This window comes from Antedon mediterranea, chromosome 7 (genome assembly GCF_964355755.1).
Source record: "Antedon mediterranea chromosome 7, ecAntMedi1.1, whole genome shotgun sequence".
NCBI classification, from domain to species: Eukaryota; Metazoa; Echinodermata; class Crinoidea; order Comatulida; family Antedonidae; genus Antedon; species Antedon mediterranea.
Genome location: NC_092676.1, coordinates 11,036,344 through 11,051,302, shown reverse-complemented (window position 1 = coordinate 11,051,302; position 14,959 = coordinate 11,036,344).

Genomic DNA, 14,959 nt, shown 5'->3' with positions numbered 1-14,959 from the left:
CAAAATATTCGAGAGTTATATACAGTCAAAAGATTACATTCGGCATTTACCAAATTTGTTTCAGCCAATTGTCATTGTTGTATTTCCTGTCGGAACATTGTGTCGAAGCGCCGTGTATCTTTTGTTTCATTAAGTAGCTTCCCCAATGTCATTCAATTTAAAAAATTTCCGATCCAAGATCATCGAAGATCAAACCGTTTTCTCATAACTCGCTGCATAGTAGCCTTAGCCTTATCAGCTAATTTAGAATCGGCGTAATCAGCTGTTGGTTTGTAGAAGTTCATACTGATGAAAACTGTACTAAATTCTCTTAACTTTTTGTTTTAGTCATTGTTATAATATCCTGATCAAATAACTTATGTTGTTACGTTGTTTTAATTAAACCAGGTGCATCTTTTATTGTACCCCTTTTTAAAAATACCGCCAAGTACATGACTAATTCAAATCTTACAACAATCTTTTACTTCCTTACCCAATGTTAACCATTGTATTATTATATCCGAAACATAACACCTATTGACTTCAACCATTGTAAACCATTTGTTCTCATCACAAACGACTAAATCATCACCAAATATTTTTTATTTATTATTTAATAATTTTATATTATAATGTATATTAATATATAACAATTCTATATAACAATTCTAGTGAAATGATATTCTCTATTGTCTTATACTACCTCCATTGTTAACCAATATTATAATCACGACTGACTAGGCCGATGTTTTAGTCATTGTTATAATATCCGGATCAAATAACTTACAACGCTTTGAAAACTGATACTGATGAGTTCAGTATAAATTTTACCCTATATTTATACACATTAAAATAGTAGCGTCCCTCTTTACCTCCTTTTTGTTTTATTTTAAAAGGAAATAGTATAGTTCAATAAAGACATACTTAAATATCACTTCATTATATTCTTGTCTTTTTAATATTGTCATTGATTAACTTCCAAAACCAAACAACTCTATTGTCTTACTTCCTTACCATCGTTAACCATTGTCTTTTTCAAATTAAATAACAACTCCATTGTCTTACTCCCTTACCATTGTTTACCATTGTATTAATTATAATAGGATTAACTAATGTCATCCCCTCAAACGCCCTCTATGAGGGCTAGGCCAACTTATTTTACTACTCATCTCTCACAAAATCGTGTTTTTTCATTTAATATTTTATTCATTTGACATATCATTACACCTACCAACTTAAAAAACGGCTGTTTTAACGTTAAATTCCTTATTAATATAAAACCATAACAAAATGATGAAAGGATGCCTCCCAAAAGACATTAACATGTTCACATACAGGTACATCACATTTTTTATCACAAAGTTTGATAGTGTAGACAGAGCTTACAAAGAATATTAAAGTTTCAAACAGTTGTTTTAATTTTAAAATTGCCAATATCAAACATTGCACAATTATTATATAAGGTATATGACTATCAAACAATGGAGGTAAAAATGATCAAACTAAGAATATCAATGTTTTAAATGTGTTTTTTTTAACTTTATATTTTTAATGTTACCGTTTAATTAATTTCAGTGTTCTCAAGCAGGTTTTTCTAAAAAGATTTTCCAGACTAAATTGGCTCCAACCGGTATTAAAAATAGTGCAAGAAAAAAAATTACTAGTGGTAGGTTAGGCCAAAACAAGGGCAATCAAAGGCTACAGTATATTTTGTCAATTTGTCAATACATTACCATCCTGCACAGACCGTCCAAACTTCGTCTAAAGAAGCTGGATTACATTCAAATGCTTCTGTCCACAAGTTGACCATGAAGCCTAACCAATGGAAGCGTCAAGCTTCAGATGTTGGCATCCATTCACTCTCGGAAGAAATAATATGGAATGTAGCATTTCTTATGTTGTTAACAAAAGTTACATGTCCTGTAATCCCTTCACACTTATCTGTAATATCATCAAATAGATTTGACGGACTGTCCTGTTTGAAAGCACTACGATGTCAATGGAAATACACAGCTCCTACAAATCTATAAAAAGCAAGTAGACATTCCTCACAGCTATCAATGTTAACCTGTTCTAGAGAAAAAAGTCATCTTTGAATAAAGAAGGACACAAAGTCACAACCACAAACAATGTAAACAATTTTCATAAAAAGCTGTGTCTTTCGGTAAGTTACTACCGAGTGCCTGTGTATCTAAAGATGAATTGAGTGACTGCACTCAATTTGTTGAGGTTCAAATATTCAGGATTATTTAAATTTAAAGTTAATTACAAGCATTTCTTTGCCAGTCAAATGTTGTAATAAAGGCAACCCTACATGAAATGTATTCCTATCTGGACTGTAAATACATACCCTACCACACCATACCCTGCTATCAATTCTTCATGGCTGTTTTTGTATTAAGAACAACTAACAGCCTCGCCGTTCCTAGAAGCAAATGCCCTGTCTCTATGCTCGCCATCAAATCCACCAGATGTAACCAACGTCAATTTCAAAAATTGCCTTGATTTTAATGTGACAAGAAGACGCTTGTTGCTCCTAACACCTATAAATGTTGCTCATCTAGATGGACACTTTGTCACTTTGTCAACTCGAAACCATCATATTGAACTTCATCACTGTTGTTATGTTTATCGCGTCTACAGTAGCTCGTTTAAAATCTTTAGGGCTAACTCCTTGTCTATTTTGATCATCAAAGAGCATGTGAACCTCTGTAGCTAGCATCATAAAACCTAATAATAGAATTTACCCACATATCATAAAAAAACTGGATGTATTATTTTATGTTTGTATACGATGAAAGTGGATCACTATTGATTATAAACATACCATCTATTATGTATACTAGACTCCCTATGCTAGAAACCTTAGTTTACTGTCAAAAGCATCAGGATACATTGTTTTAAAGACCTTCGAGGCATTGGCTTTATTTGCCTTTAATAGGTACCCATTTGCATCACATAGGGCTCTTGAGAGATGAAGGTTAGAAATAGCTTCGCCACTGTAATGTATTGAACTTGAGTAATATTACTTGCTTCCATTTATTTATACTTCCATTCACCTGTTGCCATATATATTATGTTAACCCACTTCTATACTCCTAATACTTGGTCACTAATGGCTAAAGTAGACCCTCTGCTGAGACCACTAAACATTGCACCTTGACAGATTAATTACCCATTACATATATTGTTATTATATATAGTAGATGTAGAATAAAGAATAAACACTTCAGTGCTAGCTTTCAACTATAACAGAACTTGTCTCTCTCTCTCACTTATTTGTATTGTAAATCGGTACATTACACTGGTGACGAGAATGACCCTTATTGGCAAAATTGAAGAATTTATTGAAGGAAGGTAAGATTGGTCACAGTATGTTGAGCGTTTAGACTTGTATTTCGAGGCAAACGAAATTACTACAGAGGAGAAGAAACAAGCTGCGAACAGTTATTGGCCCATCATCTTATAAGCTGTTACGAAATTTGGTTACACCAGAAAAAACCCAAGGATAAAACATTCGATGAGCTGGTAACAGCTGTGAATGGGCATCACAGTCCAGTTAGTGCCAAGTGAAATTGTACAGCAATACAAATTCAACTCACGCCTTCGACGTGATAATGAAACAGTGCCTGAATTTATGGCATCACTTTGATCGCTGGCAGAATTCTGTAACTTGGGAGCCTCGCTCAATACAATGTTACGAGATCGTCTAGTTTGTGGCGTCCGTAATAACGGAATTCAAAGAAGTCTTTTTGCAGAAAAAGCACTGACACTGGAAAAAAGCTGTTGAAATTGCAACTAGCATCGAGACTGCAACAAGAAATGTAAGAGATCTGGCGCAGTAAACAAGATTGCTTACAAAAAGAAGTCAAAATTTACATCAAATACAGATAAGAAGTCGAAACGATGTTTTCGCTGTGGAAAGAATAACCATTTGCCAGACAAATGTTATTTTAAGTAAACAACTTGCCATTATTGTAACAAGGTAGGACACATTCAATTTGTTTGTCTTAGCAAAAAAAGGGGAAGCCCCAAACGGTTAAAAATGTTGTGGCAGATGAGCCAACAAGCGATGAACCAAGCAAACATAGCTACGTACAGAAATGTATGAAGAATTATTTGGAATAAAGACCATGTCTAGTCTTCCACCTATGAAAGTTAAGATACTGTTAGATGGTTTGGATACTGAAATGGAAATTGACACAGGAGCCTCGGTATCAATAATGTCGCAGACAAAATTTAGGCAATTATGGCCTAAAAGAGAACTTGAACCATCGTCAATTAAGCTACGTACACACACTGGACAAATAATGGATGTTTTTGGTAAAATTAATGCTGAAGTTACATACCAGAGTACTACTACAATATTACTATTAACGATTGTGCGAACAGATGGACCTACCCTAATTGGTCGAGACTGGCTTCAGTTTATAAAGTTGGACTGGCAAAAAATCAAGGTAATAAACCAATTAGATTTAAGTTCACTGCTTGGTTAATACCAAGAAATATTTAGAGACGAACTAGGTACCCTTAAGGGTACTGAAGCAAAAATTTACGTTGATAAAGAGACAATGCCAACATTTTGCAAAGCCAGAAATGTTCCGTATGCTTTGCGACAGAAAGTAGATGACGTACTTGATCGCTTACAACGAGAAGGCATTATTGAACCTATACAGTTTTCAGACTGCGTTGCACCAATAGTTCCGGTACTTAAGGCGGATAAATCTACCGTTAGGATCTGTGGTGACTACAAAATTACTGTAAATAAACCAGCCAAAGTTGATCAGTATCCTTTGCCCAGGATTGAAGATATCTTTTCATCGTTAGCTAACGGAGAAAAATTTACTAAATTGGACATGTCACAAGCGTACCAACAATTACTCTTAGACAAAGATTCTCGAAAATATGTTGTAATCAACACTCAAAAGGGACTTTACCAATAAACACGGTTGCCGTTTGGAGTATCTTCAGCACCAGCAATTTTCCAGCGTGTCATGGAAAGACTATTACAAGGAATTAAAGGTGTTACAGTATACCTGGACGATATATTAATTACAGGAAAAAATTACTCCAAAACTCTTGAAACCGTCCTAAATCGACTGGCAGATGCTGGACTTCGTCTAAAAAAAAGTGTGTTTTTATGGTTAAATCTGTAGATTATTTGGGACACACGATCGACAAAGAGGAATTGCATCCCACAAACGCCAAAGTGAGAGCAATTAAAGATGCTCCAGCGCCTCAAAACTTGACAGAACTGAGAGCTTATTTGGGATTGTTATCTTATTATGGAAAGTTTTTACCAAACGTATCCAACACGCTTGCTCCGTTATATGCCTTACTTCGTAAGGATAAAGCTTGGAACTAGACACATTTAGAAAAATCTACTTTTGATAAATCAAATGAATTGCTACTTTCCTCCAGAGTACTTGCACATTATGATCCAAAAAAGGAAATAATACTACCGTGTGATGCATCTCAATATGGAATTGGGGCTGTGTTAGCACATCGACTAAGTGACGGTACAAAAAGACCGATCGCATTTGCATCTAGAACACTTGCAGAAGCGGAAAAAAGTATTCGCAAATTGAGAAAGAAGGTTTTGCATGCGTTTTCGGAGTAACCCGATTTCATTCTTACATTTATGGTGACATTTCACATTGGTAACAGACCATAAGCCATTGCTGGGTCTTATTAATGAGGACAGACTTGTGCCTAGCCAAGCATCAGCTAGAATCCAACGTTGGGCGCTGAAATTAGGTACATACAAATATACATTAAGATTCAAACCGACAAAGTCCCATGCCAATGCGGATGCCTTAAGCAGATTACTATTGCCAGGAAAACCAGAATCAATTCCACACAAGCTGCCGAAACTGTTCTATTGATGGATTCAATGAACCAATCTCCAGTTTCCACAGCAGATATTACAGGTTGGACAGTTAAAGATCCAACACTTTCTCGAGTTCTTTACTACATTGAAAAGGGTTGGCCCAATACTAATCCAAAAATTGAAAACTTGCAACCATCTTGGATCCGACAAAGAGAACTCTCTACACAAGATGGATGTATTTTGTGGGGAAATAGAATTGTTGTTCCACAGCCTGGTAGAAAACAGTTGCTACAAGCACTACATGACGGTCATCCTGGAATTGTCAGAATGAAAAGTTTTGCTCGGGATTCGTTATGGTGGCCTAATATGGACAAACAAATTAAGGACAAAACAGTGCGATACATGCCAATCCAATCGAACTTTACCACCTAAAGAACCATTGCACCTATTGAATTGGTCAAATAGACCATGGTCACGATTACACATCGACTATGCTGGACCATTTATGGGAAAAATGTTTTTTAATACTTGTCGACGCATACTCAAAATGGCTTGAGGTAATTCCGGTAAATTCCTCAACGACAAATACCACAGTGGATAAGCTCAGGCTTATATTTGCATCGCATGGATTGCCAGATAAAATAGTATCCGACAGTGAAACATGTTTCACCAGTGATGAATTTCACACATTCATAAAGCGAAATGGAATAAGACATTCTTTAACAGCCCCATATCACCCATCATCGAATGGTCTTGCGGAACGTGCTGTACGCACATTTAAAGAAGCAATGAAACGTTTGAAAGACGGATCTACCGAAACAAAAGTCACAAGATTACTATTTAAATATAGAAATACACCTCATAGCACAACTGGCAAAACACCAGCAGAATTACTTAACGGTCGAAATTTGAAAACGCATTTGATCTTTTACACCCTTGAAAAACAGAAATTAGCCCATGGTCGTCATGCAAAAGAACGCACTTTTGTAGAAGGGGAGGAGGTGTTGTGCTGTCCGTTTGAGGAGTTTTATTGATCGTAGCGCCCTCTGGGGTCAACTAAGGTTAGCTCTACCGACCGCAAGGTTATGTTCTTTTTAACAAATTATGCAAAGTTACCTGTGTTTATCACCGTCTTTATGTTTTCTGGTGAGTTTCGGAACCTATATATAGTAGTTATGTTTTTACCTTAGAATCTGATAGTTGTTATTTTGTTAGCTGTTACTTATTATATTAGAAGAATGTTATGGATCTTTGGTCCAACATGTTACCACGAGGATGACAAGGTGTGGCTCGTCGTTGTTGTTGTTAACGAAGAATGTACACCTATGTTAACGTTGTATGCCATATGTTAGCACTGTATGCCGTATGTTAAGCCTAAAATACAACTAGCGTTTATCCATATATATTTTAAGCACTAGAAGGTTATAATTTAATCGTATAATTTTCTTAGGGTATGTTCAGACCTACGGAGTTATGCTTTCGTATCACAGCCAAGGTCATATTTTAATTGTCGTATTCGATTTAGACCTTCACCGTTGAGTACAGTTTTTCCGTTGAGTACTTCTTTAACGGAGTACTATTTGAGCGTTTGAGATTGTTCTTAACGAAAAAGCTTTCGTTGTCAACGTTTTCTATTCGAATGACTTTCTGTAGAGCACAAATTTACAATTCGAATACAAAAAGTACTCAACGAATCTTTACGTTGACAACGAAAGTTCCCAATCGAATACCACAAGTGCAACGAAGTTGCGTTACAAATGGATATGATATCACTCGCTGGCGATTAACCAAATTCTAACGCACGCATAGACCTACCTTCGTTGTTATTAAAAGTAGTAGTGGTTGGTTTAGAAGTTACAGGCCTAGACCAAACACTTGGGCTCGGCATTATCGATTGGTTGTCAGGCATACCAACCAGCCGATCGTTTTTGGGTTTGGGTTTATATTTGGTCTATGACCTAAAATATCATTTATGGCAGAAAAATGTTCAAATCCCGTACTTGCACCGGCTCCAGATTTATTTACTCGGTCTTTTGCCGCTTTATACGACGACCACTTCAATTTCGTTTGGATATTAAATCCTTCTTTATGAGGATGGCCCATCTGCTAACGTGTCCGCCATGTCGTTGAACACAGACATCTTGTTGCCGCCGGTGCTTTTACGCCAGTTTTTCACTTCCAACCGATCTCTGAACTCAGGGCTTCCCCACAATGAAATAAGGTATTTTACTTCGGTTTCTCGTCAATGCGCACGCTTTGATGACATTTTAAATTAATTAATATAATAATAATAATACTGTATAGGGTAACAACAAAAGGTATGATTTTTTCGCACGTTCACCGATCACAACAAATGGATCAGCTTGGCTATACGCGATGAGGAGCACATGTCACGATGTGATGTGGCGACGTCCACTAAACTCATACCTTGAGCTTTCGTAGCGTACGAAATATCAGTGTCGTACGAGGTGGCTTCCACTAATCTTTTCCTGGTTCAGACCTATGGACTTGTACGCCGCGTACAATACGAAAGCATAACTCCGTAGGTCTGAACAGGCCCTTAGTTTCTGGTCATTTATAGCTTCTGCTAAAGGACCTCCACTCGCCGATTTTTCTTAGTCATGAATATTTATGAGTTAGTTTAGAGATTGAGGGCGGTGTTTACCAACGTTATTATTTAGTGATAATATGTTTCTTTTTAGACATTATTTCCCGAAGCTTCCTCAGATTGAATCCGTATTATGTTGAGTCACACTCTGTAAGTTTATTTGTAATAATCTGTTATTATGTTTACATTCGATTGTTCATAGGTTTTGATGTAACTGAAGTGTGTTATGCGTAACGCTAAACTTTATTGTAAGGAATTGAAGTTTGCAAACAGTTGATAATCTCTGTTTGTAGAGAATGTAATATTTCACCATTCTGACATATTTACTATTTAAATCCATTAATCATTTTATTCATGATGTTTGTGACTAGACTATGTATCGATTATGTTTGTTTGCAGTTTTACCGCTTTGGAATAAAGACAAAGAAGTACCCGTACTCAAGTGTTTGTGTTCCTTGGTTATACTCATTGGTATAGAGGGCGTCCCGGCTGCGATTTTTTTTTTCGTACATAAGTTGGGGACCCCTCATGAAACGTCACAAAATAAACATGAATAATTCATCAGTTCAATTTGTTGTTCCGTGTGCACCCAAGCGTATAGCAACAAGAAGTGATTACACAACTGCGATACGATACTTTCTACAGTAGGCCTAGGATTTTAAGTCAATTCACGTGATTGCCTTCGCGCACTCTTCTTCGAGTCGAGGCTAATCGACAGCTGCTAGGCAAGACATTAAACTAAGTAGTAATTCATTGGACATAGCCCAAAGAAAGCTTAGACCCACAAGAATAAAGAATGTGTATAATTTGTGTGCTGTAATTTTTTAATTCTGCTATTTTATTATCAAACAATATGCATGTACTCAAAGGAACTTAAAAAATGCGCGTATATCAACACATGAGATGGGAAGATTAGACCCACGAGAATAAAAAATGTATTTTTGTGTAATGTTTATTGTTTAATTTTGCTGACTTATTACTCTGACTGTGTCATAACTAAACTAACACACACGTCACACACACCAACACAGCTACTACTAGAATAGACATGGGTTTAGAGACTAGTAATTAGGCCTAATAGTATCAATAGAAACTATAATTTTAACACGTAATTCTTTAGTAATAAATTATATTAAAAACACCATAAACTAAAGGCTGATTATTTCGACAATCTACACAAAACGCCGCTATTCTATTATGAAATCGCACGCGGCAACCACAGCGGAGATAGGCCTAGAATCGTACCGCACTTGTGTAAACTGTAATCACTTCTGGTTGCTATACGCTTGGGTGCACACGGAACAAGAACATTTAAATGATGAAGTATTCATGTTTATTTTGTGACGTTTCATGAGGGGGCCCCCAACTTATGTACGAAAAAAAAAATCGCGTCCCGGCTCCCCAGGTCCAATTACAGGTGTATATAAAGAACTTTAGAGGACAAAATTCAAAATGGTTACCCGGAACAATAATATTAAAATCCGGTCCCATCTTTCTTTCTTTCTTTAATTTATTTGGCATCTCAATAAATAACATTAAAAATACATCAATAATATATATAATCACCTTAAATATTAATATACATTAAAAAAGCAAATAAAAATGGCGGGATTAATGAAGTCTGACGATGCACGGGAAAACACATAAAGTCGTTTAAAGTAAAACAACTTAATTCCAATGTGGTCCCTAAAAAGATAGTAATTATAATTTTAACAAAACAAACATTATAAGACGGGGTTCATAATAAGCATATAAACAAAACATCTGATATAATGGCACAATAATAATTTATCTATGTTTAATTTTGTAATATTGTTTCAATTCAGTTTTAAATTTATATGTGTTGGAAATTTGTTTAATATAGTCAGGAAGGTTATTCCATTCTCTGATTGCATTAAAATAGAATGTATTACATTCTATGCCTTGGACTTTAGGTACAACAAAATTGAGTTTACTACCACGAGTGAAGTGACCATGTAAGTTATTAACTCTACGAAAGTTTTCGTTTAGGTATGAAGCACTTCTGCCCATAAATATTTTATGAACTTGGCTAATTTGCAAGAACTTTACTCGATATTTTACATTTAACAATCCATAATCGTCTAATTGATCAGCACCTATATGTCTTCTGGGTTCAACTCCTTTTATGAGTCTAACCATTTTGTTTTGAGCAATTTGTAGTTTTCTTTGGATAGCTTTACTGGTTCCACAGAACCAAGAAGATGCAGCATAATCAAAAACACATTGGATGAGAGCAGAGCATAATAGTTTACGATTCTTACAACTTAGTATCTTACGTTGGCGGTACATAAACTTAAGCCTATTATTAATTTTCTCAATGGTTTTACATGCATATTCAGAACACGTTAAATTTTGATCAATTTCAATACCCTGCAGATACTTGACACAATTACTAGTGTTGATATTGTTACCATTTGTTGAGACATTAAAATTGTTAACATGTTTAGTTTTTCTCTTAGAACCAAATAGTATACACTCAGTTTTATCCAGGTTAATTGTTAATTTATTGTCTACAAGCCAATCACACAAGGAGTCTAGTGTTGACCCTAGCTTCTTAGAAATAATATCTGGATTTCTGTGTGAATAAACAATTGCACTGTCATCAGCGTATAGAAGGAGTTTACAATCAGGATCAATACAAGTTACCATGTCATTAACAAAACATAAGAACAAAAGGGGTCCAAGGATACTTCCTTGAGGAACCCCGCATGTAACAGTACAAGATTGATGATCATCAACAGTTACTATTTGCTTTCTTATTGATAAGTAAGATTTGAACCATTCAATAGATCCAATACCCATTAATTTAAGCTTATTACATAAAATGTCATGATCTACAGTGTCAAATGCCTTCTTTAAATCGACCAACACCATACCCGAGAAATTTCCCTTAGAAGTTTGGGTTTTAAGGGAATCAACTAAGTCTATCAAACATGTGTCAGTAGAGACGGCAGCTCGAAATCCAGATTGATATTTATACAATACGTTGTTTTCAGTAAGGTATTTTTCGATTTGAATAAAAACAGCCTTCTCTAAAATTTTAGACATTGTACTGAGTATACTTATAGGGCGATAGTTTCCAATATCGGTTCTACTACCTTTTTTTATAAAGAGGTATGACCTTGGCCTTTTTCATGTCTTCTGGGACTGTACTGGTACTAATTGATAAATTAATTATGTAGGTAATGGGAACTTTTAGAATTTCAGCCCCATCTTTTATGAAGCGGAGAGGTATCTTATCGACACCCGTGCTTTTTGTCGCATTAAGTTTGTTTAATTCACTATATATAAAGTCTTCGTCCACTGAGTTGAGCATAAAGTTATTGCCACTAACGGTTCTATAGAAATCCTTAAGTTTGGACGACGCACAGTCATACACATTCTTAGGGGATGGAAGTTTACTGACCAAATTGGCTGCAATAGTAGTAAAATATTCGTTGAAGCAAGAAGCAATTTTGGCTGGGTCGAAACATTTAGTACCATTGGGCAGGTCAATAACCGTTTTATCACTATCCTTAGATGTATTACTATAGCCTAGACCTTTAAACATTTTCCATAATTTTTTAGGGTTATTTTTATTTTCTTCAGCCTTGTTTAACAAATGATTTGATTTAGCTTTATTTATATCACGCTGTATTTTATTTCTTAGTTTGCGAAATTGTATTAATAAGTCGGTATTATTCTTGTTTTTATTATACATATTTAATAATTTATCTCTGGTTTCAATGTCTTGTAATATTTCTCTAGTTAACCATGGTTCCGTTCTTTGTTTCATCCTAATGTTTTTAAGGGGGGCAATGGAATCAATAGCAGCCAAAAGTAATGCATTAAATTTATACAGAGCTTCATTTACATCTCCGATAGAGGTAACTACTGACCAATCGATATCTATATCTATATATCTCATTCAAGATAAAACTAGAAGATGGACGAGTTTGTCGTCGTCATGCCGACCATATCAGGAAGCGTTATAGGCCTGTTCAACCTCAGGAAAAACAGCTTAAATAACAAAGATGATCCTGCAAAATTACCTCCAATGCTCATTAATCCAAATAGAACAGTGGAAACATCACAATCAACTGTCGAAGCACAGCTTATGACTGCTCAGCGAAGAGTATACCTTACTCGCGATAGAAAACCGCCGGAAAGATATGGACATTCTTAATAACTGAAATATAGAAACTTTTATGGACATTATTACTGGAAATTTAAAATTTTTATCTTATATTTTACTTTATACAGTGCATTATACCATATACATTTAAAGTGAGTGCTTTAATCAAATTATAAATAAATAGCTTAGAATTGTTTTACTTGCTACCATTTATTTATACTTCCTTCACCTGTTGCCATATATATTATGTTAACCCACTTCTATACTCCTAATCCTTGGCTACTTAATGGTCACTAATGGCTAAAGTAGACCCTCTGCTGAGACCACTAAACATTCCACCTTGACAGATTAATTACCCATTACATATATTATTATATATAGTAGAATAAAGAATAAACACTTCAGTTGTAGCTTTCAACTATAACAGAACTTGTCTCTCTCACTTATTTGTATTGTAAATCGGTACATTACAGCCACTTAGACATGAAATCTTCAACTTTTAATCAGCTAGTTCTAGCTATTGTTACAGTAGTTAATTTCTATGCAGAACATGCACACGCCGTATATTTGGATATCTTGCAGGTCTTCAGAATTAAAGGTTGGTTGGTTATTATAACTTATTATGAAAGCTGATGAAATGTAGATATGAATTCATATAAAAATTAAGCCTATCGGATGTTGTGACGTTATCATAATGGCCAGTTGAAGTTAAAAAGTAGTTTTTTTCATCTATTCGTCAAAGTTAAACAATTTTTAAATAGGGCGCACTGCGCTTCTACGTGCCAAATTTTCTTCCAAATCTTATATTTATTTGTTAAATTCATTATCTTCCGAAATTGTCATCTTCAAGTTTTTGTTTGATAACGTCATCATCATCACCCTACTAGGACAACTACCCCCCTAACACCTTCAAGAATCGCATCGACACAATGTAGTTGATACGGGGTTAAAAAGGCACTCGCCTAAACTTTCCCATTATAACTAAACTAAACTAAACTACCCCCTAGGACAATTATCCCCTAGGACAACTACCCTCTAGGACAAGTACCCTCTAGGACAATTACCCCCTAGGAAAACTAACCCCTAGGAAAACTACCCCCTAGGAAAACTACCCTCTTACTACACACTAGGAAAATTACAACAACAGCTTTGGACAACTACGATTGGCAACCAAATTAACAAGCTGCTTCCTTTGGTGCCAATTATATTGTAAAATCAAATTGTGTGTGAACGAGATGTAGATGTCATGATATTGGTGTGGTTGTTAAGAGGGTGTTGTTGTCCTAGGGGCATAGCAGTTGAACTAAAGGCCATAATACATGGCAGTCGCGTGCTCAAGTTAGTGTTTACCGATCAACCGACCGACATAGTGACCTGTAGAGTCGCGTTGCACGCGACTAAATACAGCGTTTTAACGGCTAAATGAGCACTTTGCTACCCCAACTAGAATCTAGTTCTAATTAACCTTTCAAAATAAATACATTGAAAAGGGGAACTTGTAATAGTTTTCACTATCAAAACAAGTTCGTTGGTACCATCAACGATTCCCATTACAAGAAATGGATTATTTAAACAATTAGTGTTTTATAATAATCATTCATGATCAAAATGTGCGTCCACCATTTGTCGTATAGCGCAATACATGGATTAGCCTTCCAATTTACTTTAATCGGGCCTATACCAGTATTTCGACACCTATAATCATTTAAAGACCTCTTTGTATTTTGAAAAGAAATCCTTTCTATACGAATACTGAAAATACAATTTTAAACAGTAAACTAGATTTGAACTCGTCACTTTGACGAGTTCGGGTTAAAAAATTGGGTAACCAGCCATCATGAGGAGCTATAACTGATTAAAAATAGGTATATTTTTGCACAAATTTTCATTAAGTTCCCTATTATTTAGCACACGATTATTAAAGTTTAACGTGTACATGCGTCGTTATTTTGGAATTAACGTTAATCAAAATGAATGAAATCTACTACAGGTTGTATGAAAAACAAATTTGTGCGCACCAGCGCGTACGCAAAACGCAAAAATTAAACAAATTTGAAATGCTCAAAATGACCTAAAATGAACGCGAAATTGATTAGAAATTAATTTTGTACTACTTGTAAAAATGTTGTGTTAGGATGGAAATCGGTGACGGAAAAATACGAAAAATTGTCTTCAACTTAATGTGATCGTGTTAACAGAGAGGGTGCTTGATCAAAGAGGACAACTACCCCCTGGACAACTACCACCCGGACAATAACCCCCTGGACAACCACCCTCTTAGGACAACTACCCCCTAGGACAACTACCCTCTAGGACAACTACCGTACTCGCGTAATTTTTTGCGTAGCTCGCCATTTTTATCATGTCAAAAGTTGCTCCATATTTTTGCTCAGAATTTATGAGCAAC